At 49.0% G+C, this 26454-nt stretch overlaps 2 long non-coding RNA genes across 2 annotated transcripts in view; one reads left to right on the top strand and one right to left on the bottom strand.

Moving 5' to 3' along the window:
* The first annotated feature begins 704 nt into the window (after nucleotides 1-704).
* Nucleotides 705-23580, top strand: LOC107185036. The gene is made up of 3 exons (XR_001515942.1): nucleotides 705-802; nucleotides 6619-6624; nucleotides 23551-23580. It is a non-coding gene; the product is annotated as an uncharacterized LOC107185036 (long non-coding RNA).
* LOC107185037 overlaps nucleotides 18132-26454 on the bottom strand; it is a 478211-nt gene continuing 469888 nt past the window's right edge. Inside the window, exon 3 of the long non-coding RNA XR_001515943.1 lies at nucleotides 18132-18182. This is a non-coding gene — a long non-coding RNA (uncharacterized LOC107185037). The remainder of the gene's footprint in view (nucleotides 18183-26454) is intronic.

The raw sequence follows: 26454 nt of genomic DNA, 5'->3' as shown, positions 1-26454 counted from the left end.
TCGCAACCCACAGGTTGAGAACCTCTGCGACTAAGCAAACGTGAGCTTATCCTGTTGTGCTACGATGATGTACAAGGGAAAAAGAAACTCCTCTACCTGTGCTAGTGCCAGGATGTGTTCTCCGGGACGGTGTGGAGGGACTGAGAGGGTTATACCCTGGCCCCTTGAGCTCCAGGGAAGAAGAGGGCTGACTCCTGTTTGAGGACAAGCTGGGGGAGGCCATGGCTGTGGTCTGCCTTGTCTATATCCACCTGGGAAGCACCAACTTACTACAAAGAGTAACAATTACCAGTGTATTCTGTATTTACCATTCTGAAAGAAATGAGTTTCTGTAGCTCTTGCTCATCAAGGGTTACTTGGGAGTCTGCATGTTAGGAAATCACTGATCTTTGACCTGGTATGGTCACTCTCAGGAGCTTTACCCTAGAGAAAGACAAGCTGCTCCTATAGTCCTAGTGGATAGAATAGCATCGGGTGGGGAAAACAGATATCAGCTCCACATGGAAAAGAACATTCTGATAATCTGAGTACAACGTTAAAAAAAATTGCTACCTTAGGCCAGTGGTCAGCAAACCGTGGTTTGTGAGCCACATGCGGCTCTTTGGTCCCTTGAGTGTGGCTCTTTCACAAAATACCACATGTGGGCGCGCACGTACAGTGCAAAGTTGACTTAAAACTTTAAGTAAAGTTTTTAAAGTTAATTTTAGGGAACGTTGTGGAGTGAAAGAAGGTGTAGTGTCGAGGATTGAGAAAGGTTATGTTGAGATGGTTTGGACATATAGAGGACGAACGAAAGGAGATAGTTGGAAGGGGTCTACCTCAGCGAACGTACCTCAATCAGAATGAGGACGTTTTTAGCGAAGGCCAGTTTAAGAGTACCCAGATTAAGTTAATAGCAATGTGCCTACCTATATAGTTTAAGTTTAAAAAATTTGGCTCTCAAAAGAAATTTCAATCGTTGTACTGTCGATATTTGGCTCTGTTGACTAATGAGTTTGCCGACCACTGCCTTAGGCGGTAGCACATTCCCTATTCATGGAGGAATCTAAGTAAAGACTGGGTGGCCACTGGGGGGTGATATGGTAGAAGGAATTCAGGACCTTGCTTCTAGAAGTGTGGGCCCAGAATGAGAAGCATCCGTACCACCTGGAAGCCTGTGATACATGCAGACGGCCAGGCCCCACCTAAGACCCCTGGATCAGCATTTGCATTTTGCTAGGATCCCCTAAATGACCTGTAGAGTCGAAGGAGCACTGTTGGATAGGATTTTGCCGGGTGTTCAAATATGTTTCTAAGTTGATTGTGTGGGGCACGCGTGTTTTACCATGAACATGGGACTTCTTTTGGTGCTCAGCGCCCAATCCCTTAGAAACAGCACCTACCAGGAGGTTGTGAAGAGAATCCCAAAGACTCTTTCACTCAGATATGGTTTTAATGTAGTGGAATGAGGGAGTTTTCCTTCTCTTCTGTCCTCCACTCTAATCTACCAAGTGTGCTAAGATTTATGTCACATGTTATTCCTCGGAGTTCAAACATTGAAGGACCCCATGAAAGTGATAACATCTTAACTAGATGGTGTAGTGCTTTAAGCCATTATTACCAATTAAGCTATTGATGCTAATTAGCACATCAGTTTGCTATCAGAGAGCAGGGCTTATCATCTTTGTATTCCTACTACTTAGTATGTTGCCTGACAAATATCAATATCTAATTTATTTTCTATAATAGCTCACTTCAAAAAAAAAGGGGGGATTTGGGGTGGCATTACCCGGCCCAATAAGTACATGCGGAACTGGAATGATTCAGGCTCTGTGGGAATAAGTCAAGGATCAGATGGACAGAGAGATTTTCCCCAGTGGAATTTCTGGGCATAAGGGGTCCCAGGGGTGGTGGGTGGAGGGACTGGGGGTGCATATTGACTCTTCCCCACGATGCATGTATTTGCTTAGTGAGCCACACAGTGCATGCTCTCCCACTGCACTCAGCCTCCTTGCCTTTCTCATAATGGACTCTAGAACTTGGATTATGTGTCAAGGTTCACACATTTCAATGTGATATTTTAATGTGGCTAAGATCATGGGCTCTGAAGCCAAAATACGTGTGTTTCAATCTTGGCGATGTCCCTTATTAGTTGAGTAATAGTCTTGGGCACATTACTCAACCTCTTTAATCCTCAGTGTCTTCATCTGTAAAATAAGGACAATACAGTGGGAACAACCCATAGTGTTGTTGTGAGGATAAAATGATTTAATGTGCTGGGCTTTGCACCATGCCTACCCACATTAAGTGGTAACCAGATCCTCTTGTCTTTGCCATGTGCTCATTTTCTGGGGCATGTTTCCCATGCTATCCACACTTGCATTTAAATATAGTCACATACTTACTAGCCTCGGAATTTCACAGACCATCTCATGACTTCTCAGTACCACTGACTGATTTCTGATTCTACATTTCCCTCTGGCTGGCTGTGTGCTCCTTGCTCCAGATGTCACCACCATTCTTCCCCTGTAGACGGAAATAGTTTCTCAGGCACTCTTCATTTGTCTAAGGGTGTGAACGACCCACGGTCCCTCATAAGAAAGGGACAAGGCTAGAGGTATTTCGCTTAATTTTCATTGCCTTTTGCTCTCCAGGAAGTCTTCAGGCATAAAAACAAGATGCTAAAGACGGAATTAAGTGGAATAAGTTATGACCAAGCTCTTCGCACAATCTGCAAATAGAATTCTGTCCACACAGAAACACTCCTGTTTGTAAAGGAAGGCGGGTGAGGAAACTAGGAAGAAGAATGACACCGCCCCCTTATTTTTTTTTTTAAAGGGAGATGAACTTGTTCAGCAAGGAGACCAAGGAGTATATGCACATTATTTCACCTTTCCATACCTCTGCAGGAACGCTTCGAAGGAGAGGATCACACATCCCTCAAATCTTCTTAAGAAGCAAGCACCTTGGAAACATATAATTAGGGTTCAGTGTCTCAGGCTGGGTGCCCTGGGAGCATTTGCCAGTTTCCCCACTAATTTCCGCCTTCCTTTCCAGGATCCTATCTGGGTACCATATTGCATTTAGTCAGCACATCCCTTCAGTCTCCTCTGGTCTGTGTCCAACACAGAAATCCAATTTTGTCAACAGATATCACCACGGGCCTGGGGGGAAGTGCTGCCCACTTCTCTGTTATTTTACAATTGCTCATTGAGTTCCTACTATGTGAGACAAGTGAAAAATAATGAGTTGACTCACTGAGGGTGGTTACAGATAGGAAGAAAAATAATGACTATACACCGTGTGATATGTACAGCTACAGAAAATATAGCATGTGCGATCATAACCCTGAAAAGAAGGGATGGCTACGGCGCTGGATATCCTTGCCAGGAAAACACAATGACCCAATTCATATTTCCTGGTAGAGGGCTTATTGGGACGGACACCGTGGTCAGATGAATCAATTAACTTGGGATGTTCATTTATAGAAGAGATTGTGTTTCAGCACAGTTCTAAGAGAAAAAAATGTGAGCATTGTTGGCTGCTATGAATCCATGATTCTCCAAAGAGAGCCTGGTGGAGGCGGAGGGAATTGTATACAGAGCCACGCTTTTCCAAACCAGCTGTGAACTACAGCCTTGGGGTTCTCTTGGCACTGAGATCTACACTGGGGTCCAGAGAGATAAATGACCACTCTATCTTTTCCTCTGCCTTTTCATAACAGATTTCTTGAAAAGTTGCCTGGATGTGCCTTCTCCCTTTTTCTCACTTTCCACTTAACCCCCAACCCATAGCCATTTGGCTTCGGCCCCCTATTTTCTCTACAAAGGAATGTTTACCAAGGCCATGAATGACCTCCCTGACAATAATTGAAGAGAAAGATGTAAAAGTCGTCTTACCCCAATCCTTGGTAACCTTCTGCATCGTTGATCACTCCCTCCTCGCAGACTCTTTCTTCTCTTGGCCTGTGGAATATATGCATATCCTAATCTGCCTCTCCCACCCCCACCCTTGTCCTTGGTTAGTCCTCCTTCAGCCAGGACATTGAAACCTACACTTTCAGACTCAGTTCTAGATCCTCTTCTCCCTGAATAATTTTCCCGAGATTATTTCCGTGATTGCTTCAATTACGGTTGGGGTTAAAAGGCACCATGGATCATCTCTCTCTCCCACGGAGGTCTGAACCCACGGAGAAGTCCAAAGTCAAACAGGCATTTAACTATCCACTTTATTATGGGGAAAGCTGAATTGCAGAATGCAGTCTTGATTCCAGTCCAAAACGAGCTTCTCACTTAATGCCCTCCTTTCTCCCAATTGGTTTTATTCACTCAGCCACAGGCAGAATAATTTGTCAACTGTAGCTGTAGAGACAGGACCTGCCAGGGGGCTTGGAGCGGAAGGAACAGAAAGAAGAACACACATGAACCACAGCTAGTCCTTTTAAGGGAAAAGTGGGGGTGGAGGGAGAAAGAGAGAGAGAGAATCAATTAATGAATGTATATGCACAGAGACAGGTAATGCATTAACCCTGCCCAGTAAAGGAACAAGGACACAGACATGTCAGACCTATGTCATCGTTCTGATCAGATTAATCAATCTTATTTCTCGGGGTGTGTGTGTTGGGGAGGCGGGTAGTGAGAGGTAAAACAGAAAGAGCAGATTCTTTCCCAGCCCTTTTCCTGAGGAAACTGAAATTACAGGAACCCGAAGAAACGCAGAGAAAGAGAAAGATGACTCTACGAATCACCACCTCCACGAAGATCACTCACAAATCTTCACTCTTAGTCAAACGCTCTCCTCTGAGCTGCAGGTTTGTCTATTCCATTTCTTAGCTGACATCTGCACTTGGGTGCCTCAAAGCCATTGTAGTTCAACCTCCCCCCAAAGAAGAATATCGTAACCACGCACTGAGCTATCACTGTGTGCCGGGCACTGTGCTTACAGCTTTATGTTATTATCTCATCTGATCTTTATATCAACTCCAGGAAGTAGGTGGTGATCATTAATAAGATTAAGCGTGGAGAGTTTCAGGCCACACTTTTGGTAAACAGCGGATGTGGGACTAGAACCCAGGTAGTCCGACTCCAGAACTACTAGCTGGCATATTACACTGCTCTACCCACCCAGCCCAGAGAACTGCTCTCTTAAACTAGGTCTCAATCCAGTGAATCCTTTCTCAGTCATGACATTATGTCCATGAAGAAACAGAAGCAGGAACTAAGAAATTGGTCTTGGTGCCTCCCCTTACCTTATCCTCATCTCCACCAAACCCTGTGGATCCTGTCTCCTAAAAATCTCTACCGTCCTTTGGAGGTCAAACGACCCTTTCACAGGGGTCGCCTAAGACCATCGGAAAACACATATAGCATGTCAGATATTTACATTATGATTCATAACAGTAGCAAAATTACAGTTATGAAGTAGCAACAAAAATAATTTTATGGTTGGGGATCACCACAACATGAGGAAGTGTATTAAAGGGTCGTGGCATTAGGAAGGTTGAGAACCACTGCTGTAGTGCTTTAGATAAGTCTCCTCCCCTTCCTGCTGGGCCATTGCAGTGCACTTCACACAGGCCACATCCACGCCTGCTCCCTTCCTACCCACTCAGCATGCTGCCTGCAGTGATCATGCTCCTCCCCTCCCCCCAAATTAGAAGTCTCCCCTAGCTCCCATTACTCCTGGGATGGAGGCAAAGGTGCTTGGTAGAGTCTGCTTGGCCATCCTCTCCTCCTTCAGACACATCTGCCTCACTGTCCCACTCCTGTCCTATGCTCTTGCCACCGGGGTCTTCTTTCAGTGCCTTAAACAAGCAGTCATTTCCCACGTGTGCTGTTTCCTCTGCCCGGACATTCCCTATCTGCCCGGACACCCCGTCTCTGCCCTAACCTAATTAACTTCTCCTTCTTCAGATCTCAGCTGTGATACCTCCTCCCCAGGGAAGCCTTCCCTGACCAGTCACACCTCCTAATTCTCCTCTTTAATCCCATGCACCTCCATTTCAAGGCAATCATCACAATTATAATGACATCTACGTGTGATTATTTACCCAAAGACTCTGCCTACCCCCAGAGTTTAAAGTAAGGAGGCCGGAGGTCCTGTCTGGTATTGCTTTCCATTGTATTTCAAGTGCCTGGTACAGGTCTACCACAAGATAATCACTCAATAAATGCTGCTTGGATTCACTCATAATGACGGTAATAGTTGACCTCAGTCGGGACACTTTCTAGATGCCAGGCGCTATTTTCAGTGCTGTACTCATTTTGTCATTCATTTCTCATGATGGTATGGAGAGAGGGCTACTTTGCTTGTCTCCATTTTATAGATGAGAAGACTGAGGGTGGGAGAGCCATGACCCAAAACCTGATCTATCCTCCTGATCTACTTGGTGTTTGGTATGAGGCTGAGCTGCCTGTGCAGCACGGATTGCTGGGCCATCCCTTTAAGAGCTTGAAAGAAGAAACCAAACCTCGAGTTACTCGGGAAATGGCTTAGCTGTCTACTACCCATATATTTTAAGTGTAACTTCACTTGACTGAGACGAACGTTATTTGTGACTATGTTAAGTGTAAGTTTCCATATTTCTGATGTGTTAAATGGAACAGGACAATGAAAGAACGCAGACACCACAGAGTCAAGGACAAAGTGCCCTGGGCATGCCACGGGGAGCACTCCGGGACAAGAGCGTGGGGACAGGCGGGCAGGCAGGAGGGAGACACATCAGGACTTTAAGGAGTGCAGAGTCTAAGGTTCAGGCAAGAGAGCGGGAACTCTCCTCTGTAGTTTTCTTCAAGCCCGGCCCCGGGAGGAGAAACGTCTCATCCACATGGCAGGTGGGAGAACGTCTGGTGGGGAGTGTGGAGATGAGATCCTGGAAGGCAGGCTGCTCCAGGGCACTGAGGGGGTGGAGAGGGGGAATTTTCACCTGGAATATGTTGCAGGAGCTTTCCAACTGGCAAGGTGCAGGACGGGCCTGAGATGGAGGCTTGGAAATTAATAAGCCAGGTTGTTGCAGGACCAGTAATGACAACAGCTGCCCTTGACTGAGTCCTTAAGCAACAGGCTAAGGGCTTTCCAGACTCTCTTATTCCTCATGACCACCCTGCCAGGGGGATGTTCTTACCTTAATTCATCAGTTAAGGAAAGCGAGCCCTAACCTGTGTGGCTCAGTGGATAGAGCATCAGCCTGTGGACTGAAGGGTCCTAGGTTCCATTCCCGCCAAGGGCATGTACCTTGGCTGTGGGCTCAATCCCCAGTAGGGATGTGCAGAAGGCAGCTGATGGATGTTTCTCTCTCATCAATGTTTCTAACCCTCTATCCTTCTCCCTTCCACTTTGTAAAATTAATAAAAATATATTGGAGGGAAAAAAAAAGGCAGGCAAGACTCAGAGAGGGCAGGGGCTTGTCTAGGGTCACACAGTGAGACTCCAGCCATGCCTGTCTGATCCCTAAGGCGCGTTGCTATCTGCCCTTTGCCTCCCAGAGTATGGTGTGTGGCCCATGCTGCAAACATGATTCTGTACAAAGCCTGGCATGCTCACTCATTCATGACTGCGTCATGCATTCATGTAATCAGATCTACTGCATGCCCCCTGAAGACCGAGGCTCGGGTGCAGACAGATAGATCAAGGCCCCAGCCCCAGAGACTCAAGAAACACAGTGGTGATGCCAGAACCAAACACAGGTTTTCTGTTCCCTGGTAACATTACAGGCTGGGATCTGACAGTTTTTTCCCAGGGAATTACCACAAAGCAAGGAGCCTGCCCAGGGCAAGAAACCTACCTGTGGTCTCTTTTCATCCGCAATTAGAAAACCTGAGATTCCACGCTCACCGTCACCCAGTGACATTTCCACGTCTGTGCCACGCAGAAACTCTCAAGATCTCTTGACTCACCTTAGTTCCCTTCCCACCCAGCACTCCCTGGCCTCTCCTGGGAGGAGGGCGGGCTCTCCCAGCACAGGGCTTGCTTCTAAATGCCTTGTTCTCCCAAAGCCAAAATCGATACCCAGTCCTGCTGGCTTTCATCCTGTGGAACCACATGCTTCGCTGCCTCCCACGCCCTCCTGCTCTCATCTCTTTCAGCCCCTGGGGAAACAGGACTCTTCTGTACACCATCATTCACATGTGAGAGTCCCTCGGACAAAATTTCGACTTCAGAGGCGAGATGAAGCATTATAGAAAATAAGCTAAAGTTTTCTTCTTTATTTATTTTTGAAGAGATGCATTTGTTTACTGTTGTTGTTGTTTTTAGTTTTTAAAAAATTTTACTGAATTTTGGAGAGACATTGGTTAATAAAATGATGTAGGATTCAGGTATACAATGCTATGACACGTCACCTGAAAAATTGTATTGTGTGCACCGTTTGTTTGGTTTATTCTGTGGCTGTGGTATTTTGAACAGGTTTCTCTCCCACTTGAATATTCCAGTGAAGATTTTACTCTTTCATTTCTGCATCTGTGTCCTGGGAAATGAGCTCCGTGTCACTCTGCAGACCCTCCTGGGGACTCCCTCCTTCCCCAGCCCGACTGACGTGCGCCGAACGGGCACTGGGAGCTGCTCTCTTCATGTTCCCTGGTCCCTCGGTCTGCGTGTGCTCCTGAAGGTCACACAGGACTTTTCACCTCCCCTGTCTCATTTTCCAAGTTTCCTGGAATGTGAACATCCTCTCGGGAGGACAGTATTATCTGCAACTTATTATAGAAATGTAATGAAAGCTTCCTGACCTGCATGCTGAGATGGCCAGATGGGTAATGTTGAGCCCTTGCAAAATGAGCTCTTTTACCATTTAGCTTCCATTGGGGGCGGGGAGGGAGGTTGGGAGGGAGTTTGATAATTTCCAAGACTCTGATGGTGTTTTCTTGGGTCAGGATAAAGGCATTGGCTGTTTTCTAGCTTATGCTAATTACACACGGGGAGTGAAAGAAAGAGAGAAAATCTACCCCATGGGGCGGGCGAGGCCACGGCCTGCAGCCCGGGAAGGTCATGGAGATGAGTGAGGTGGCCTTGTGGGGCCTGCACGTTGCTCCCCTGTCTAAAGGCCCAGTTTCATCTTCTGCTGACTTTTTCAAGAGGAATTAAAATCTGGGTGAGCGGATGCTTAATTACTGGCAAGATCCTCCATTCAAAAGTACTGTTGCCAGTCAGAGAAAGACAGGTATCCCGTGATCTCGCTCATATGTGGAATCTAATGAACCAAATAAACTGATGAACAATTAGATCCAGAGACACAGAAGCGTGGAACAGACTGTGGAACCTCAGAGGGAAGGCGGGGAAGGGGCGGGGAGGAGGGGGGGTTTGGGAAGAGATCAACCTAAGACCTGTATGCATATGTGCATAACCCATGGACAGACAATAGGGGGTGAAGGCTTGGGGCAGGGGTGGGGAGGGCAGGCTAGAAGGGGTCAATGGGGGGAAAAGGAGACATATGTAATACTTTCAACAATAAAGATATTTTAAAAAGTACTGTTGGACATAGAAGATGTGTCTGAGGGTCCGATTTGGCTTCAGGCAGCCAGTTTGTGACCTGGCCCACACTATTCCCAAGGAAAGCCATTGGAATTTGTGGATCTGTGTCCCTGAACTTCTTCCCTGGGAGGCAGTTGGAGAGGGTGCTAAGACTTCCAGGGAGAGTGCCGCCGGTGAAGGGACTGTTTCCTCTTTGCTATGGAGAGCAGGACGCTGGCCTCACAAGGCCCTGTGCTCAGAGGTTGTGGCCATACAGTCGTGGTGTAGAGATGAGGAGCCAACCAGATCCTGCACCACCTGCCCTGCTCGACCTTGTGTTCCTCAGCTCTGAGCGCTGACACTGGGGGCTCCTGGCAAAAGGGCTGCATGAGCCGAGTTCCACCTCAAAACACTGTCCTGTTGGTGGTGTGAGAATAAACAGGTAATCTTTTCTGTCAAAGAAGGGAGCTTAGGCACCCACCATTTTTGGCTCATGTGACTTGCACATCCCCTGAGGGCTGCCATTTTGAAATGGCAAAGGTCAACCCCTTCCTTTAAATTAGCCAATCACACAAGGGTGTGAGCCTAAGCTCTGACCAATCAAGAGTGAGGGACAGATCAGGGATAAAAAGCAGAGGGGATTAGAGGAGGTCAAGGTCATCGAAATGTGTTGACTTGACTGCCATCCTTGCTCCAGGGTTGCTCGGTGGAGGGCCGGTTCTCCTGGTGAATGGAGAACCTCTTGTTAGTGGTGGAAGTAGAGAGACCTACTTGGTCTGTGTTGAAGCTAAAACAAGGAGCTCAAATCCTCTGGAAACTGCCCCAAACACTACCCATACAGAATCTACCTAACCCCAGCCTCTGCTCTCTCGTTTCCCATCAGCTCTGTATTCCAGGCACGACAAAGATTTGGGGGAGAATTGCTCATTCCAGGGGGTACCCAGCATGCCCCCCAGCAAAAAGAAAGCAGGCAAGCTCTATCCCCAACTTCCGCTTTGAGGATGCAGCCCTCCGAGCAGGGCATCGTGAAGTGTGAACATCCTAACTTTCAAGTCTTTAGTTTCACTGAACTTCGGGGGCCTCCCAGGCTCTTACATCCTGCAAGGCAATATTGAAAGCACAAGCGAGTGTGTGAAACACAGGTACCCAGTGAAGCCTGAAGAATCTAATTTCGCAGGAGGGCATCTTCAACAGGCCCGGCGGTTCTGCTGGGAAGTAAGCCATCCCGCTGCTGGGCAGGCAAATGGGCTTCATTTCCATCCGGAGCCATCCGCAATTTCCAGCCCAAAGAGATGGGGCCCGAGCGGGTTTTCCCATCATCATTACGGTCCAGTGTCTCCATTTGAAAAGCTGTGCGTGTGGACTAGACCGGAACAGGGATTATTTCAAATACTGTGCCTGTTGATGTCATGTAAATGGCCCCAATACCTTTGGCTAATAGTAAGCGCGTGCTTAGTGAATCACACAGATTTGGCCGGGCCTGGAGAATTTAATAGCAGCAGCAACAAGAATATGGGGCCTTGGTATGGCTGGTTCTCACTCTCCTAGGGTTTCCCCATTTGATCCCCGTGTGGTCCCTCCCTTTCCTGGGAAACATAGAGCAGGCCTTCAGGCCATGCTGCCTCCCACAATGATCCAGTCTTCCCTGTGGACCCAGCCATGTGCCCTGCTAATGGGTGCTCAGTGATGGCTGATCGTCCAAAGCTCAGTAAATGTTACTTAAAATTAAGCGAACATGGCCCGCGATTAGATGCTGACTTAATTTTCCACATGGAAAGAACCATATTGAGGTGAAATGATACCTCTTAGTTCCTCTGCCACTTCACCACCTAGAGGGTGAGCTCCCAGACCCCAGAGATGCCAGGGAGGAGCACAGCCTGTCTGCCCGCCCCCACCCCCCACCCCCACCCCACCAGCTCTGGGAGAGATTCTGGGTGTAGCTCTTTAAAGAATGGGCGCACCCCCAGCACCCAGTACTGATTGCTCACAGAGATGAATGTGGAATCAAGTGTCTCACAGCTGGAAAATGCAAGAACCTAGATTGTAACCTGTGTGTATAATTCCTAGTCTTATGCTATATTTTTAATTATGCAAATCTTTTTTCATTGTTGACATTGTTACAGATGTCCCCCATTTCCCTCCAATTCGTCCCCCTCTACCCCAACCCTCCTCCCACCTACAGGCCTTCACCACATTATTGTCTGTGTCCATGGGCTATGCATATATGCATGTATGTTCTTTGGTTAATCTCTTCCAGTCCCCCCCTCTCCCTTCCCTCTGAGATCTGTCAATCTGTTCCATGCATCCATACCTCTGGTCCTACCTAGTGGTAAGCTTTTCTTTTTTTAAGTAAAGCTTCAGAGAGTAAGGGAGAAAGGAGAGAAAGATGGAAACATTAATGATGAGAGAATCATTGATCGGCTGCCTCCTGCATGCCCCCTACTGGAGATGGAGCCCTCAACCAGGGCATGTGCTCTTGACTGGAATGGAACCCAGGACCCTTCAGTCTGCATGCCGAGTCTCGCCCTATCCACTGAGCCAAACCAGCCAGAGCTGATATGCTTTTTTAAAAAATATATATTTTATTGATTTTTTACAGAGAGGAAGAGAGAGAGATAGAGAGTCAGAAACATCGATGAGAGAGAAACATCGATCAGCTGCCTCCTGCACATCTCCTTGTGGGGATGTGCCCGCAACCCAGGTACATGCCCTTGACCGGAGTCGAACCTCGGACCTTTCAGTCTGCATGCCGACGCCCTATCTACTGAGCCAAACCAGCCAGAGCTGATATGCTTTTTAATTGCCTGAGTTTTTTTGAAAATGGGTAAGAGTGAAAGGCACAGCCCCTGAAGTCGTTGTCACGCAGCCTCTGGGGCCAGCCTTTGGAGTAAGGCCTCCTGGCCCTCCCGAGACTTGATCCTGAAGAAAACTTGGGTCTGAGCCTCACACAAAGGGTCAGTGTCAGCCGCATCTGAGCCCGTGAGTGGAGGAGGGGCAAGGATGAGACTGACTCTCTGTGTTGGGCGCCTCCTTGGGCAGAGCAAGTGGCCTGGGCTGGGTGGAGCCAAAGCAGCAGCTGGTGTGATGCAGAGGCCGAGGGGTTGGGAGGCAGAAAGGGACACAGTTAAAATTCTCTGTCACCAACTGAACATGTCCCCTCGGTGGCCATGAAGTCAGCGAGTGTGTAACTGTGTGTGTGTGTGTTTGCTTCACCCCCCTTTCTCTTTTTCCTCCACCAAATGCAAATGAGTAGATGTGTATTCACAGCCTAACAAGATGTCAAGGAAAGAAGAGTAGCCTTTTCATCCAGAGGGGAGTCCAGGGACCAGCCCCTCCGCCCAGTGAGGAGAGGAGGACAGGAAGTAGGAGGGAAAGGAAGAGGGCGGGGGAGATGGGGGAGGGCGAGGGACAGAAGCTGTGGAGAAGGCCCTGGACAGACCCTGGGCAGGAGTGTGGGGGTGGATGCTGGACCACACCTACTCACTTACACAGGTGTGAGCATCCCTGCATCATCCTGCCCTTGACCTCAGAGGAGAGCTAATCACCTTACACCTGAGAGCTAGAAGAATTCAACTCTTGCTTGACAGCTGTTGGGGGGCGGGGGAGGGGGGAACGGGGAAATATATACATAGGTGAAAATCAGATGCTATTTTCTTCAATACTTAGGTAAAATTTGATCAGGTGTATCAAAGGCTGATTTCTGAATAAAGTTGGTGAATGTGAATCATACAAAAGAGCCTTAGTGTCCACACAGGACAAACCCCGGCCTTGGGGCTTCCACACAGGTTGTGCTTTCCACAGGAACAATCTCAGCTTCTCTCCTACTCCCACCCCCGCATAGAGGTCACATCTAGGTCGGTTTCCCCACACCCTCCATCTCCCCTCTGCCAACAGGTGGCATCCTCTTTCTTTTGTGCTCTCCTAACAAACTATTTTTTTAAAATAACCTGTTATCACAAGTGTAATCAATGACATCATGAATGGGTGAGTATGTGTCTCCCCTACTACCCTGTGAATTTTAGGTGGCGGAGGACAGCCTTTTTTTCTGACTGTCCATTATACCTCCTGTACATCATGCATAGTAGGTATTTACCTGGTCTAGAGTAGGTACATAATACATATTTATTCCATGAATGAATGAATGAATGAATGAGTGAATACATGAAGTACCCAAAGGCAATCTCTTCATTAACATAGTCCTTTGCATTGTTAGGTTTGACGGAGCAATTGAGTTGATACCCTTCCCCAGGGAACTGGCTTTTCAGGTCATTTCGCTATGGACATCCCCTTTGCTGAAGATTACTTTTCACTTATGGTGACCACATTCCATTCTCTCCCCTCTGGGTCTGCATAAAAAAGTCTCCGCCCAGAAAAATGCCGCCAAAAATCCTTTAAAAGCTGCTGACTCCCCTCACTGGGTGCTGGAGCCATCCAGGCTCAGCCACCTGGTGTGCGGATGATCGAATAAACTCATAATCCCTCACCTCTCTGGCCTTGTGCGTTCCTCCTTCAGCAACCTAACAGTATAACAACAACAACAACAAAACACTATTAAATGTGGGTCAGAGGGAGTCCTTGCATCCTCACCCAAGATCACGCAGCTAGTAGGGACAGAGGCAGGACTGGGACCCAGGTTTCTCTCTCACCTGTGAAGAACTCAGTCCTGGCCCAGCATGCCCCACTTCCCATCTACTTCTAGAGACTTCGTTTGGAGAGGTGTGCCTAGCCTAACAGCTCTCCCTGGTCCAAAGGAAAGAAACGTGGGCGGAAGTAAAAGTGTGACAGTCAGCTTCATTGCACAATTGCCTAGTTTCGGTTGGTTTGTTCCCTTACCTCATTGCTATTTAAACACAGTTTTGATGATTCTTGTTTGCTTTAGAGGAAGAAAAAAAGATGCAGAAAAGGTATAAAATTGCATATTATTTACCCCAGAGACGAGAACAGTCCCGCCAGTAAATATGCATTAAAGCTGTTGTATTTGTATTTGTATTTGGAAGGTGTTTAAGTAGACCCAGCAGACTGTAATACCTCTCTTCAGAGTTGGTGGCATGGAAATAGTTTTGTTGAATATATGTGATTTTTTTTTTTAAACCAAAATACAATTTATAAGAAGTAGAGACAGAACATAAACTTTGGAGTAAGAAAGACCTGGATTTATCTGCCACTTATTAGCCTTGAAGAAGGAACTGGGAAATTTCTGTGACCTGGCTTATTTCTTTCCTTTCTTTTTAAGGTTTTAAAAATACATTTTTTTATTGATTTCAGAGAGGAAGGGCGAGGGAGAGAGAGATAGAAGCATCAATGATGAGAGAGAATCATTGATCAGCTGCCTCCTGAATGCCCCCTACTGGGGATCGTGCCTGCAACCCGGGCATGTGCCCTTGACCGGAATTGAACCTGGGACCCTTCAGTCCACAGGTCGATGCTCTATCCACTGAGCCAAACCGGCCTGGCTTATTTCTTCATCTGAGGAGTGGGAATAGCAAGACGGTATAGTGAGAATGAAGAGAATACACTCATGAGAATCTAGCATTTTGTCTGGTTCCATAAAGGCTGTCAAAGCTTAATTGCTATTCACACACTAGCACACTAGAGTGAGTGTGCATGTACCTCCATACTCCCCCCCCACCACCACCAGAGGGGGGTTAGAGGCTGCCATGTGCAGCTCAGTGCCCTCAGTGCCCATGGGGGGAGGGGCACAGCACATAGTTGGTGGCCAGGGAATGCCCATGAGTGCAAAAGCTTGCACCAGTGCAGAGGCTGGGAGAACTTCCACCCTTTGCGGTTCAAGCCCGGTGGTGAAAGCAGGCCTGGCCCCAAACCCTGGCTTCACGCCTGGACATCTCTACAAGGCAGGGGAAGTTCTTTCAACTCTTTGAATACTATGTGGATAACAATGCCTACTCCACTGGCTGGCTGAGAAGATAAATAGGGGATTTGCAAGGCCAGAAACATAGGCGTTGGCACATGGCTATTCAGTAAAATGATAGTGCTCAGTATCATCATTTATTTTTAGGGAGGCTTTCACTCCGGGAACAGAAAATCCTGGGTTTGAATGTTGGCTGTTTCCTCACACCCCATGATCGCGACTAAATTCCCGAATCTCCCTGAATCTCAGTTTCCTCACCTCTAAAAAAGGCGTAATTACACTACCTTGAAAGAAAACGTTAGGGCTAACATGTGATGATCTTTTTAAAACCCTCGTGAGGTTCTAGCATTGTGTCCGGCCCATTGTGCCTTGGTCTACAGAGGATGCAGAAATGATGTCTGTTGACTGTATGATGCCACCAGTCACCAAGTCCTACTAATTCCTCTGTGTCGGCCCCTGCTTTTCCTCTTTGGTTGCTGCCACCCAGTTCCAGAATGCTTCGCTATCCCTACCTCAATCCATCCCGAGCCCTTTACCCAGATTAATTTCCATAAATTAAGCCCCCCCTTATTCAGAGCACTGCCCAGCTCAGAAAGGAATTAACTTTTCCCAGCAGCAATAGCAAATGTCTAAATATCATTGGTTTAGAATTCAAAGCCTTTTTCCACTCTGTCTTTCATCCCCCAAATCCTTTCCCAGTTTTTTTTCCTAAAGGGTTTCTGTTGGCATCTGCTATTTCTCCATCTGAATATCCATGTAATTTCTGTGGCCTATCTGATTCCTCCTACCCGGTTCTGTCTCCAGCAGATTCGGCCACCAGCGACAGTTCTTAGGAACTTCTGTAGCATGCTAGATTGTTCAAAGGAGTCACAGATCAATTTGCTTGTGAATGACATGTTTGCAATTATTGGTGCTACAGAGTTTGACTTGAATAGTTAGTATTCAGATGCCCTATTATTTTTTTTGCATGGTCAAATTATGTTAATTTTTAGATGGCCTCTTCAAACCTATTGTACGTCCTTTTCAGACAAGAGCAAATTTTATTCTTTACATTCCCAGTCTCAAAAAACAACACAACTTTATATTAAGTAGGTACTTCAGAAGTGCCAGGTGAGGAATTCATATATTTCTACTTGACCCATAACGTTTCAGACTTGGTTCTAAGGAGAGAAGTCATTCACTGTTTTGCTTCTTTAAAAGCCATTCGGTTTAATTTTGCAGAAAGGGAGCTCTGTTAGCCTGAAGTAACTTGTTGGCCGTTGGTTGTAGGCATAGCTGCTTGGAAACTGTGTGGATTTTTGCTGTAGGACAGACCTGGGTTTGAATCCGGACTCTGAAGAGCTGTGTGGCCTTTAGCAAGTTGCTAAACATCTCTGAACGTCAGTTTCGGCCTATGAAACCCCGGGGTAATAAGGCCTAGGTGGCAGGGCTATGGTGAGAGTTTAGTAAAATAATAAATGTGAATACGTGCCCCCGTCGCAGGCACTTGGGAAAAACATCAAGACTTGCAGCCCAGGAGGCAGGGAGAAGGCTCGCATACTGGGACAACCACAGCTCTTGAGCCACACACGGGGAGCTGGGAAGGAACCCATGTCACCACAGGACCTCTGGAGGACGCTCTGGGACAGAAAGCATGTTTTAATATATGTGCCCAGTCCCTTCTCTAACGCTTAGCGCTATTTCTATCACGGAGCCTCAAAGTTGGGCAGATCCTCCTTTAGGGAAAACATTTACTCACCAGGCCAAGCGCATTGCTCCAGGCTGCTTTTGGGAGGGCTGTGGGCCTTTTAGAACAGCTGTCCATCAGGAGAAAGGTCTGAGGTACATCCCACAGAGAAATGCTGTCCGTATAAACTGCTATTCCAGAGAGGGACAGGCAGGACGGGGACCAGGGAAGAAAGGCGGAGGTCGAAAGCCTCAGGTAGGCACCCCTCCGTGGCCTTCTCTTAAAAATTCCCCATGACTGCAGCCCGTTTCCACCTCACTGAGAGCTAATCTGAATATCGCTACCTGTGCTGTAATCACGGTGATTGTTTGAGCTCCTAGGGCATCTTGCTTTTGTGGAGTTTCAGAATATCCCAATGGCAGGGAGCTGCCCAATTCTTCGCATCCTCCCGAGAAACCAGAACGCACCCATCATCCTGCTGGGAACGCTGAATGGCCTCCAAGGGCTCTGAATGGCAGGATGGGGACTTGGGGTGCAGATTTCAGGGTCCCAGTGCCCCTGTGGGTTAGGCTCCTGCCTGGGCCAGGAAGCAAGGAGGCAGAGAAGGCCTGTTCATGAACTTTGGTCACCTTGGCTCTCTTGCGCTCTGAGCCCTGCTTGGGGAAGGTCAGTACCCACACTCCCAGCCCCCTGCCCACCACCCAGCAGGGAGCTGCTGTGTGCCCACAGGAGCCACACGCCCCGCATGGCATATGTACACGGTGCCAGCGCACAGGGCTGCGCTCCGGACCTGAGTGGCGAGGCAGGGGCAGCTTCAACTACCCTCCGAGTGGAGCCTCCCAAATAGGAGAGGCTCCGGGTGACGCTGGGGAGAGTGGAGCCAATGCGTGCCTCGGAGGAGGGCCGCTCGGAGCCCTGCACAGCTTGGCGCTGCTGCTTCTTGCCAGTTGTGTGTTTGTGCGAGAAAAAAACACCCCGAGACGCTGCTGCCTGGCTGCGCCCCTCGCTCGCGCGCGCTCTCTCTTGCTCCCTCTCTCTTCTGCTCCTTCCCTCCCTCCCTTCGCAAACATTGGATTTAAACCTGCTCAGGATTCAGCGCAGAGGAAGGCGGCAGGCAGCCGGAGCAGCAGCAGAAGCGGCAGCCGCAGCCCAGAGGGACACCGCAGCCTCAAGATGTACCACCCCGCCTGCTGGGTCGTCTCCTCTGCCACCACCGCCCTGCTTTTGTTCGAGTCTGCACCGCGCTGCGCTGCGAGGCGCTGCTCTTACTGCGAAGGGGGCCGCCGGGCATTAACCAGTTGTGGTCCCAGGGGTAGGAGCAGAGGGGGCTGTCAGCTCCCAATCCTGCATCCTCCTCGCCACTTCTGGGGGGACCCGCGGGCTAGCCGGGGCATCCTTCTTTCTCCACCCTGGTCTCTCTGCTCCAGTCTCTACCTCTGCATCTCCCCGTGTCTGTTGCCTTCTGTCTCTTCCTGTCCCTTTTCTCTCTCCCTCTCCCTCTCTTCCTTCAGAGAGTCCTCTCTCCCCTACTCTCTCACTTCAGCTCCCATCTCTCCCCCCTCCTTCTCCTTGGCTCCCGCATCTCAGGGTTTCACACACAGTCCTTCTCTAGGTCTCATCCCTTCTTCAGCCCTCCACCAAATGGGCAGATGGTGCACTTGAAAATCCACATCCTCCCAGTTTCTCCCGGTGACTCCTCAGGAGGGAATCGGGAATGGCACTGGGTGGGATTTGAAATGCTCAGTGAGAAGGAAGGCTGGACTGATTCCCCTGGCTCCCCCCCCCCAACCCCCCCAACACCTTCCCTACCTCAGCTAATGATTTAAATGGGAGCCTACCTATCAGAGCCGTCCCTGGTTTGGGGGCAAACACATCCGCAGTGGCCCAGGTGAGATGCTGCAATCCTCCCAGAGTAAGCTGAGTGGAAGTGTTGCAAAACCCAACCCGTTTTAATAGATTTGATAATTGCATGCCTGTCGTTCTCTCCAGCCGTCAACTGCATGCCTGCAGGCATCCTTCAAACAATGCTCCAGGGCTGGGCTAGGCTTGCCAAGGATGTGGGAAGCATGGAAGGGTCTGTGGGGTTCCCGCACTGAACCCCAGCCCAGGAAAATGTTCTTCCCCCTGTCCCCCCTCAAACTGAGATACATGAATTTGGTTCAACATTAGCTTAAACCTAAAATTTCATGTAGATGACATAAGTACTAAGATTCTGAAATCTTAGATATCCTGATATAGGTACAACACAGGATTTTACATTTTTATATTCAAATCACTTTTTTTATTTTTATTTTTTGCTTTTGGGAACATAAATTCCTAAGTATTTTGTAAACGACCAAAGTGAAATCAGACAAATGGGAGTTTATGTGGGAGAAAGAGAAAAGGAGAAACCCGCTGCATGTTTTGTGATGCTTTTTTTAACACTGCACTTTGTCTAGCAGAGATGGGCTCTGCATAGCCATGGTCCCAGCTGTTCGTTTTAGGCCCAGAAGTTCCGTGTGCTGCTGCTGATCTTCCAGATTCAGGCCTGGGAGGAGATGTCAGTGGGGAAGGCAGGACAGGCAACGAACACGCAGTTCCTGCTCCCGCCTGTAGAGGGAGCCAGGCAGGCGCTTTGGGTCCACAGTGTGAGAAGACACACTTTCCTGTGTGTGCAATTCCGCGCCTGGGAGACAGCTCCTGGGACTTCCTAGCCTCTAATTTCCCTCCTACCACTGTTCTGGGCACAGGCGAGCAGAGTGATGGAGCTCAGGACCCCACCCCATGGGATGCCGGCTGTGTGCTTGCTCTCCCTGTAGCAGGAATCAGAAAATTACACTTCCCTAGAGGCGAGGAGTGAGCCCCAGCAGCCAAAGCTGCATTGCAGTGCACCCTATGGAAGCAAAGGATCGGGGAGCTGCCTCCCTGTAGAGTCTCCATGGCACCCCAAACACAGCTCCACTCCACTGGTGGGGAGCCTGGCCTTGCTTGTGAGGGAGGCAGCCACAGGAAAGCTGGCTGGGCCCAGGGAATGGCCTTAGCCTGCCAGCCAGTCAGCTATCCCCAGAAAAAAGCATTTCCTGTGAGGAGGGAAGGCAGGCCACCGGTGCGACCTGCTCTAGGACGGCTGGTCATGCCCTCTGTGCCAGGAACCTGGCCTTGGAGGTCTTGAGCAGAGGAGGGGAAGCTGGCCTGAAGGGTTGCACCTGGAGAGAAGGGGACATCACTTCTTGAAGGGTTCCTGGGAGAGAGGGAACCTGGCTGTATCCAGAAGTTCTGGTCAGCTGCAAGGGCTTACTTGTGACTTCTCCATCCTCACTTATTTGACTTCCTTTGTTATGTTTTCAGATTCCCACCCCTCTTTGTATCAAAGGATGCTTGTTCTCCCATCGCGGTCAATACCCGCTCATTAGTCATTTGCTTTGCCTGCATCTAAAGACAGGCTAACGTAATCATGGAACCTTGACCTGGTTAGGCCTCGATGCCATCTTATTCTGCAGCTTTCTGTTTCTTGGGAAAACACGTTTTCATCCCAGACTAATTTTAAGGCTAATGCTGTTGTCGCCCGGTGCCCTCCAGGGGAGACCGATGGTCACAAATTGCTTTTCTAGGCAGACTCTCGGGGATGGGAAAGGCAGTAACAAGTGAAGGCTGTAAAGAGCCCACACCCAAGATGGGGAGAGGGTCTCCCCTGACAATTTGATGGTCACTTAAAAGCACCCTAACTTAAGCTGGGGCTGAAGACACCCCATGAGCCCTGAACACGGAGAGGGAGGGCACTTCTGTTGTCCAAGGTGGGAGGACAGATGAGACTGTGCTGAGAGCTTTGGGACCTCGGGCCTGGGGGCTTTGTGGGAAGATGAGTAGGTGGCAGAAACAAGCCTGGAGAAGCAGGACATGAAGGGTGATGGACATTTGCATCCAAATCACCTGGGGGAGGGGCAGATTAAAACACAGACTTCTGCCCTAGCTGGTTTGGCTCAGTGGATAGAGTGTCGACCTGTGGACGGAAGGATCCTGGGTTCGGTTCTGAGTGGATAGAGCGTCGGCCTGTGGACCGAAGGATCCTGTGTTCCCTTCTGGTCAAGGGCATGTGCTGGGTTATAGGCTCCATCCCCAGTAGGGGGCGTGCAGGAGGCAGCTGATCAATGATTCTCTCTCATCATTGATGTTTCTATCTCTATCTCCCTCTCCCTTCCTCTCTGAAATCAATATATATATTTATTGATTTAAAATAAGTAATTTAAAAATATTTTTTAAAAAACCCCCAAACCACAGACTTCTATCCCCACTGCAGACAGGTATTTTTATCAAGCACCCCAGGTCCTGGCCTACAGCCTTCAGATGGAAACCCCTCTCTGCCTGCCTTTCATTCTTTAGCTCTGAGAAATGGGAGAGCGGGGGCATGGGGTGGGATGGGGCGTTGCTACCTTTAGTGGCCAAGCACTGCCCCCCAAACAGCCAGCTCACTGCTAGGAGGAGTGAATCTCCAGCCTGGAGGGCTCCCTTTCTCTAGTGTAGCTCACTACCCCTTTCCTCAGCTCATCCCCCTGTGCCTTTTGTCTTGCGACTCTAACCAGGGAGTTAACGGGGAGGCCTCTCCGGCTACCTGGGCTGGACCAGGCAATGTCCCGTGCCCAGGCCTGTGAGGCAGCATCCACAGCCGCAGCCAGGCCTCCCGTGTCTTGCTACGCTTGGCGCTATGAGAGTCAGCAAGCCTTGACTTGGACAGACAGTTCTGAGAGGGACAGGGTTTCTCTCCCCCAGCATGCAGCTGCTCACAGCCTCCTTCAGGCAAGTGCCCTGGACTGTGGGGTCTTGAGGCTGGATGCTTGGCTTTGGGGTGAGACATGGGGGAGGGTTCCAGGGAGTCCTTTCCCCACCCTTCCCCAGCACAGTGTTGAGGAACCTGCTAAGGTTGCCCAGGTTTGTATGAGGGATCCAGTAGGCGAATCATCCGCCACTGGGAAAAACCTAGCCCCAGAGTGACTTTAAAATACACGAACAAGGACTCAGAGTCCATTTGTGATCAAGGCCTCATCATCTCTCTGCCCATCATAGATCTGTGCCCTTCCTCCCCCAGTCTCCAAGCTGTCCGTGGCCCTCAATCCCTTAAAATGATAGACATGTGAATAAGGTTGGACCACTTCCTGGCAGCATGGACCCTGGGGCAGGAGCAGACTGGGGGGAGGAGACAGGTGTAGGCTGCCCCATAAAAATGTTTTCAGTAGCTTGGCACTGGGCAGAGTGGCTCCAGCGGAGATTAATCAGAGACCCCACATGGCTCGGGATTCTCTTGTAGTGCTTCAGTCCTGCCTGCCTCTGGTCTTTCTCGCATTCTTAGCGCCCTCTGCCACTTCCTGTTGCCTGGGAGATGACAGGGGATTCCTTAAACAGTTGGCACTTGCCTGGGTTTGTTGTTTAGCAGCTCCGGGCCTCTCCCACCAGCCACCAGGAGCCATACCCTCACCCTGCAGCAGAGCTTCCCCTGGGCAGAGGCTCTTGCCTTGAGGGGGGACTTGACCTGAGCCTCTGTTGCCATCAGCAGAACTGAGACTCTGCCTGGGAACTCTCTGAGGTTTGCTTGGTTAGCTCTCTGGGTCTCAGTCTACCACTTCATAGGATGGGTTCCAGTGATGCATTCTTCCTGTTTCCAGTAGGACAGAGTAGCCGAAAGCATAGGATAGATGATAACAAGATAAACATGTATGAGTTTTTTAACATACAAAACACACACTGAGAAGGGGAGGGGAGAGGGCATGCCTTATTGTTGGAGACAGAGGCAAAGCTGGACCATCCCAACTCATGTCTTTGTCACAGAGATGAAAACTAGCTGAACACAGTCCTCCCATGTATTTATTCAATAACACTTTATATAGATTCCGGTGAAACATATACATTAGGTACGGTACTATCCTGTCTCAAGAAATATAGATCCAGTAAAACAGGAAATTATTCAGTCTTTTTCTTCTTTTGGATCCCAATGAAATATGCATGCTAGCTCGGAGCTTCTGGGACTGTGGTTTCTCTGTGTGCAAAGCGAGGGCAGCAGACATGGCCCCTGTGGTCTCCTAAAATATTGCTTTCAGGGCTCTGGGTGGGGTGCTGTGCCCATGGCCTTGTGCATCAGCCTCTGCCTGTTGGTACTCCAGGAGCCCTGCTACCTTCGGCCCGTGGGCTGTGGTATTCCTGAGCCTGCCTCACTGGATGGGAGCCGTGGACCGCTGCCACGGCCTGCAGCTGCCTGAGCTGGGGAGAAGGAGCGATGGAAAGCAAAACCTAGCTATTCCTGTCAATGAACCCAAGTGTCGGCCCGCAGATGGCCCATGGCCGCTGACAAGCCCAGCTGTCAGCCCCGTTGGCTATTAGCACTTCTGGATGCTGAGTGGCACCTTCTAGACACAAGGGCCGGGCAGGAAGGAGGAAGGGGACAGACTGGCATCACCTAGGGCAGTGGTTGGCAAACCACAGCTCACGAGCCACATGCGGTTCTGTGGCCCCTTGAGTGTGGCTCTTCCACAAAATACCACATGCGGGCACACACGTACAGTGCGATTGAAACTTCATGGCCCATGCGCAGAAGTCGGTTTTCAGAAAGGAGATAGATGAGACAAGTATACAAGATGAGTGTGGATGGGAGAGTTGGAAGGGGTTGACCTCAGCGAACGTACCTCAATCAGATTGAGGACGTTTTTAGCAAAGGCCAGCTTAGGAGTCCCCTAATGAAGTTAATAACAATGTACCTACCTATAGAGATTCAGTTTAAAAATTTTGGCCCTCAAAAGAAATTTCAATCATTGTACTGTTGATATTTGGCTCTGTTGACTAGTGAGTTTGCCGACCACTGACCTAGGGTCATCTCTGTTTTCCTCTCCCACTCCTCCTGACCCTGCGAAAGACACCAAGCTCTGGGCCCTGCAGGTGTTTGTCCCTCTTGTCCTTTTATACTAAGAATTAGACTTTGCTTCTTAATCTGTGAGGCCTTGCTGTCTCTGCCTTTCCCTGAAGGGCGAGGAGGTGGGTCGCAGTGGGGCACAGACATAGCTCCATTTGCTATGCTTCTACACCTGTCCTGAGAAGGTGGTATTTGTAGGCTGAGCAGGATTGAAGGTAACACTGAGAATGGAGAAGAAATGGATTCCATAGTCAGAGACCAACCTGAAGACAGATGTGCTTACTCTGGCCTTCCCGTAGGTGAGTGACTATACATACCCTCCTCTCGTCACCCTCTCCCACTCATGTCAACACACACATGCTCCTTCCAAGTCCCAAGCTCTGGGCCCTGCAGGTGTTTGTCCCTCTTGTCCTTTTATACTAAGAATTAGACTTTGCTTCTTAATCTGTGAGGCCTTGCTGTCTCTGCCTTTCCCTGAAGGGCGAGGAGGTGGGTCGCAGTGGGGCACAGACATAGCTCCATTTGCTATGCTTCTACACCTGTCCTGAGAAGGTGGTATTTGTAGGCTGAGCAGGATTGAAGGTAACACTGAGAATGGAGAAGAAATAGATTCCACAGTCAGAGACCAACCAGAAGACAGATGTGCTTACTCTGGCCTTCCTGTAGGTGAGTGACTATACAAACCCTCCTCACGTCACCCTCTCCCACTCATGTCAACATACACACACTCATGCTTCCAAGTCAGAGTCTAGCTCTTCTCAAAATCACATCCACAACTTCTTAAGGAAAAGCAAGCCACTCCCCCAGGACTCCCATCCCCGCCCTTCAGAACTCCCTGCTGCAGCATCCATCCAATCCTTGGTCTCCCCGTGGGCACCCTCCCAGCAGGCTGCCCCCAAACAGCCATGGCCATGCGTACATGAATGCTTCCCCTAGTGACTCAGAGGCCTCGCCCTCCTGCAAGCCCCCTCCCCCCACTAGCCTCTGTGTCCCAGGGCTGGACGTTGGTCTTGCACTTCATTTACATCATCCCCTGCAGCCCAGACCCCTTGGTGCTGTGCCGAGAGGCTGGAGGCTCCGCTGCAGTCACCAGGTGAACTTAATTAATTATTTGCAAAATGCTTTGAGACACCCCTGGGCGATGTGCGGGGTAAGAGCAAAGCTTTATCACGATGCAGTCACATTTCCTTCCGTGAGCGGATACCGTGCTGAGAGATCTTGGAGGGCCGAGATGAGTCAGTGCAGGCCATTGATGAGCATGCTGCTTGCACGTCCTGGGAAGTGACGAAGGGACAGTCAGCTGCTTGCCAAAACTCAGCCCGGAGAACTCCAGCACATTCGGCCTCTCAAGGGCCAGGCTCTCTGAGGTGGTCTGATGAACAGTCTTCCTTTTTAATTCTTGAAGCTTGTCACCTGAGGACACGAATTTATAAATGCTGTTTGCTGAGTCTCGGGAGTTTATTTAGTTGTTGTACTAGTCTCTTGATTTATGGTTGACCCGGGAGATTACCTTTGGGCTCATGTGTTTGCCATCCAGGAACTGTGAAATAGGCAGGGTACAGGTTGTTTCTGTCTCAACATCTCTTCCATCCTTTGAGGTTCAGCTTAAATTGTGCTTTTCTGGGAGAACATTCTTGAGGTTCTGAAGTAGGTTAGGTCTCCATCTTTATTATGCAATAAGTGTAATAAAGTCCACAATAACAGGTTTCTCCTTAACATTGTGAATATATATATGTGTGTATATATATAGATATACCTATATATCTATATATAGAGAGATATAGATATAAAGATATATATTTGTTAATACTCACCTGGTGATACTGTTTTCATTGATATTTTTAGAGAGAGGGTAAGAGAGGGGGAGAGACAGAGGAAGAGTAGCATGGATGTGAGAAAGACACATCGATTGGTTGCCTCCTGCACGTGCCCCAACTTGGGGATCGAACCTGCAACCGAGCTATGAGCCCTTGACTGGAATCCAACCTGAGACCCTTCAGTCCATGGGCTGACGCTCTACCACTGAGAAAAACTGGCTAGGGTGAATCCGTATATTTTAAAGTAATTTGCTTTATATTTCTCTTTTCTCCCTAGACCATGGTTCATCTGTCTTGTTCTCTAGCAGAGTGACAGATATAGAACAAGTACTCAACATGTATTTGTTGAATGAGTGAGTGTATGAATGAATGGACAAATGAATGAATAACCAGCCAAGGTCACACACATACCAAGTGTCTATTCTATCATTCTCGTCCATCCCACTGAATCCTCGGAGGCATCTGGGACCCTAGGTCTCGGCCAGCCTTCCAGCTTCCCCATCTGCAGAATGAGAACAGAGAGGCGCGGGCATGTGCTTTGCTAACGGGAGATAAAAATGTGCAAAGAATGCTTATAATGATTACTCATTCCCGTGTTCCTGCTTGTCAATAAACACCAGCTCCAAGCTACCGACCAAACACACACACAGCAGCTCAGAGCTGGAGCCTCATGCTTTCGAATTTCACATCACACGTTGCGACAGACACGCCTGAGAGTGAGAGTCACTCCGTAAACACAGATGTAGGCCCTGATGTGGGCTACTGGTTTCATATAAATGGAAATTACTCAGCAGATTTAATT

This window comes from Myotis davidii, unplaced genomic scaffold (genome assembly GCF_000327345.1).
Source record: "Myotis davidii unplaced genomic scaffold, ASM32734v1 scaffold809, whole genome shotgun sequence".
NCBI classification, from domain to species: domain Eukaryota; kingdom Metazoa; phylum Chordata; class Mammalia; order Chiroptera; family Vespertilionidae; genus Myotis; species Myotis davidii.
Note: the sequence above shows the minus strand (reverse complement) of the source record. Positions and strands in the feature narration are given on the sequence as shown.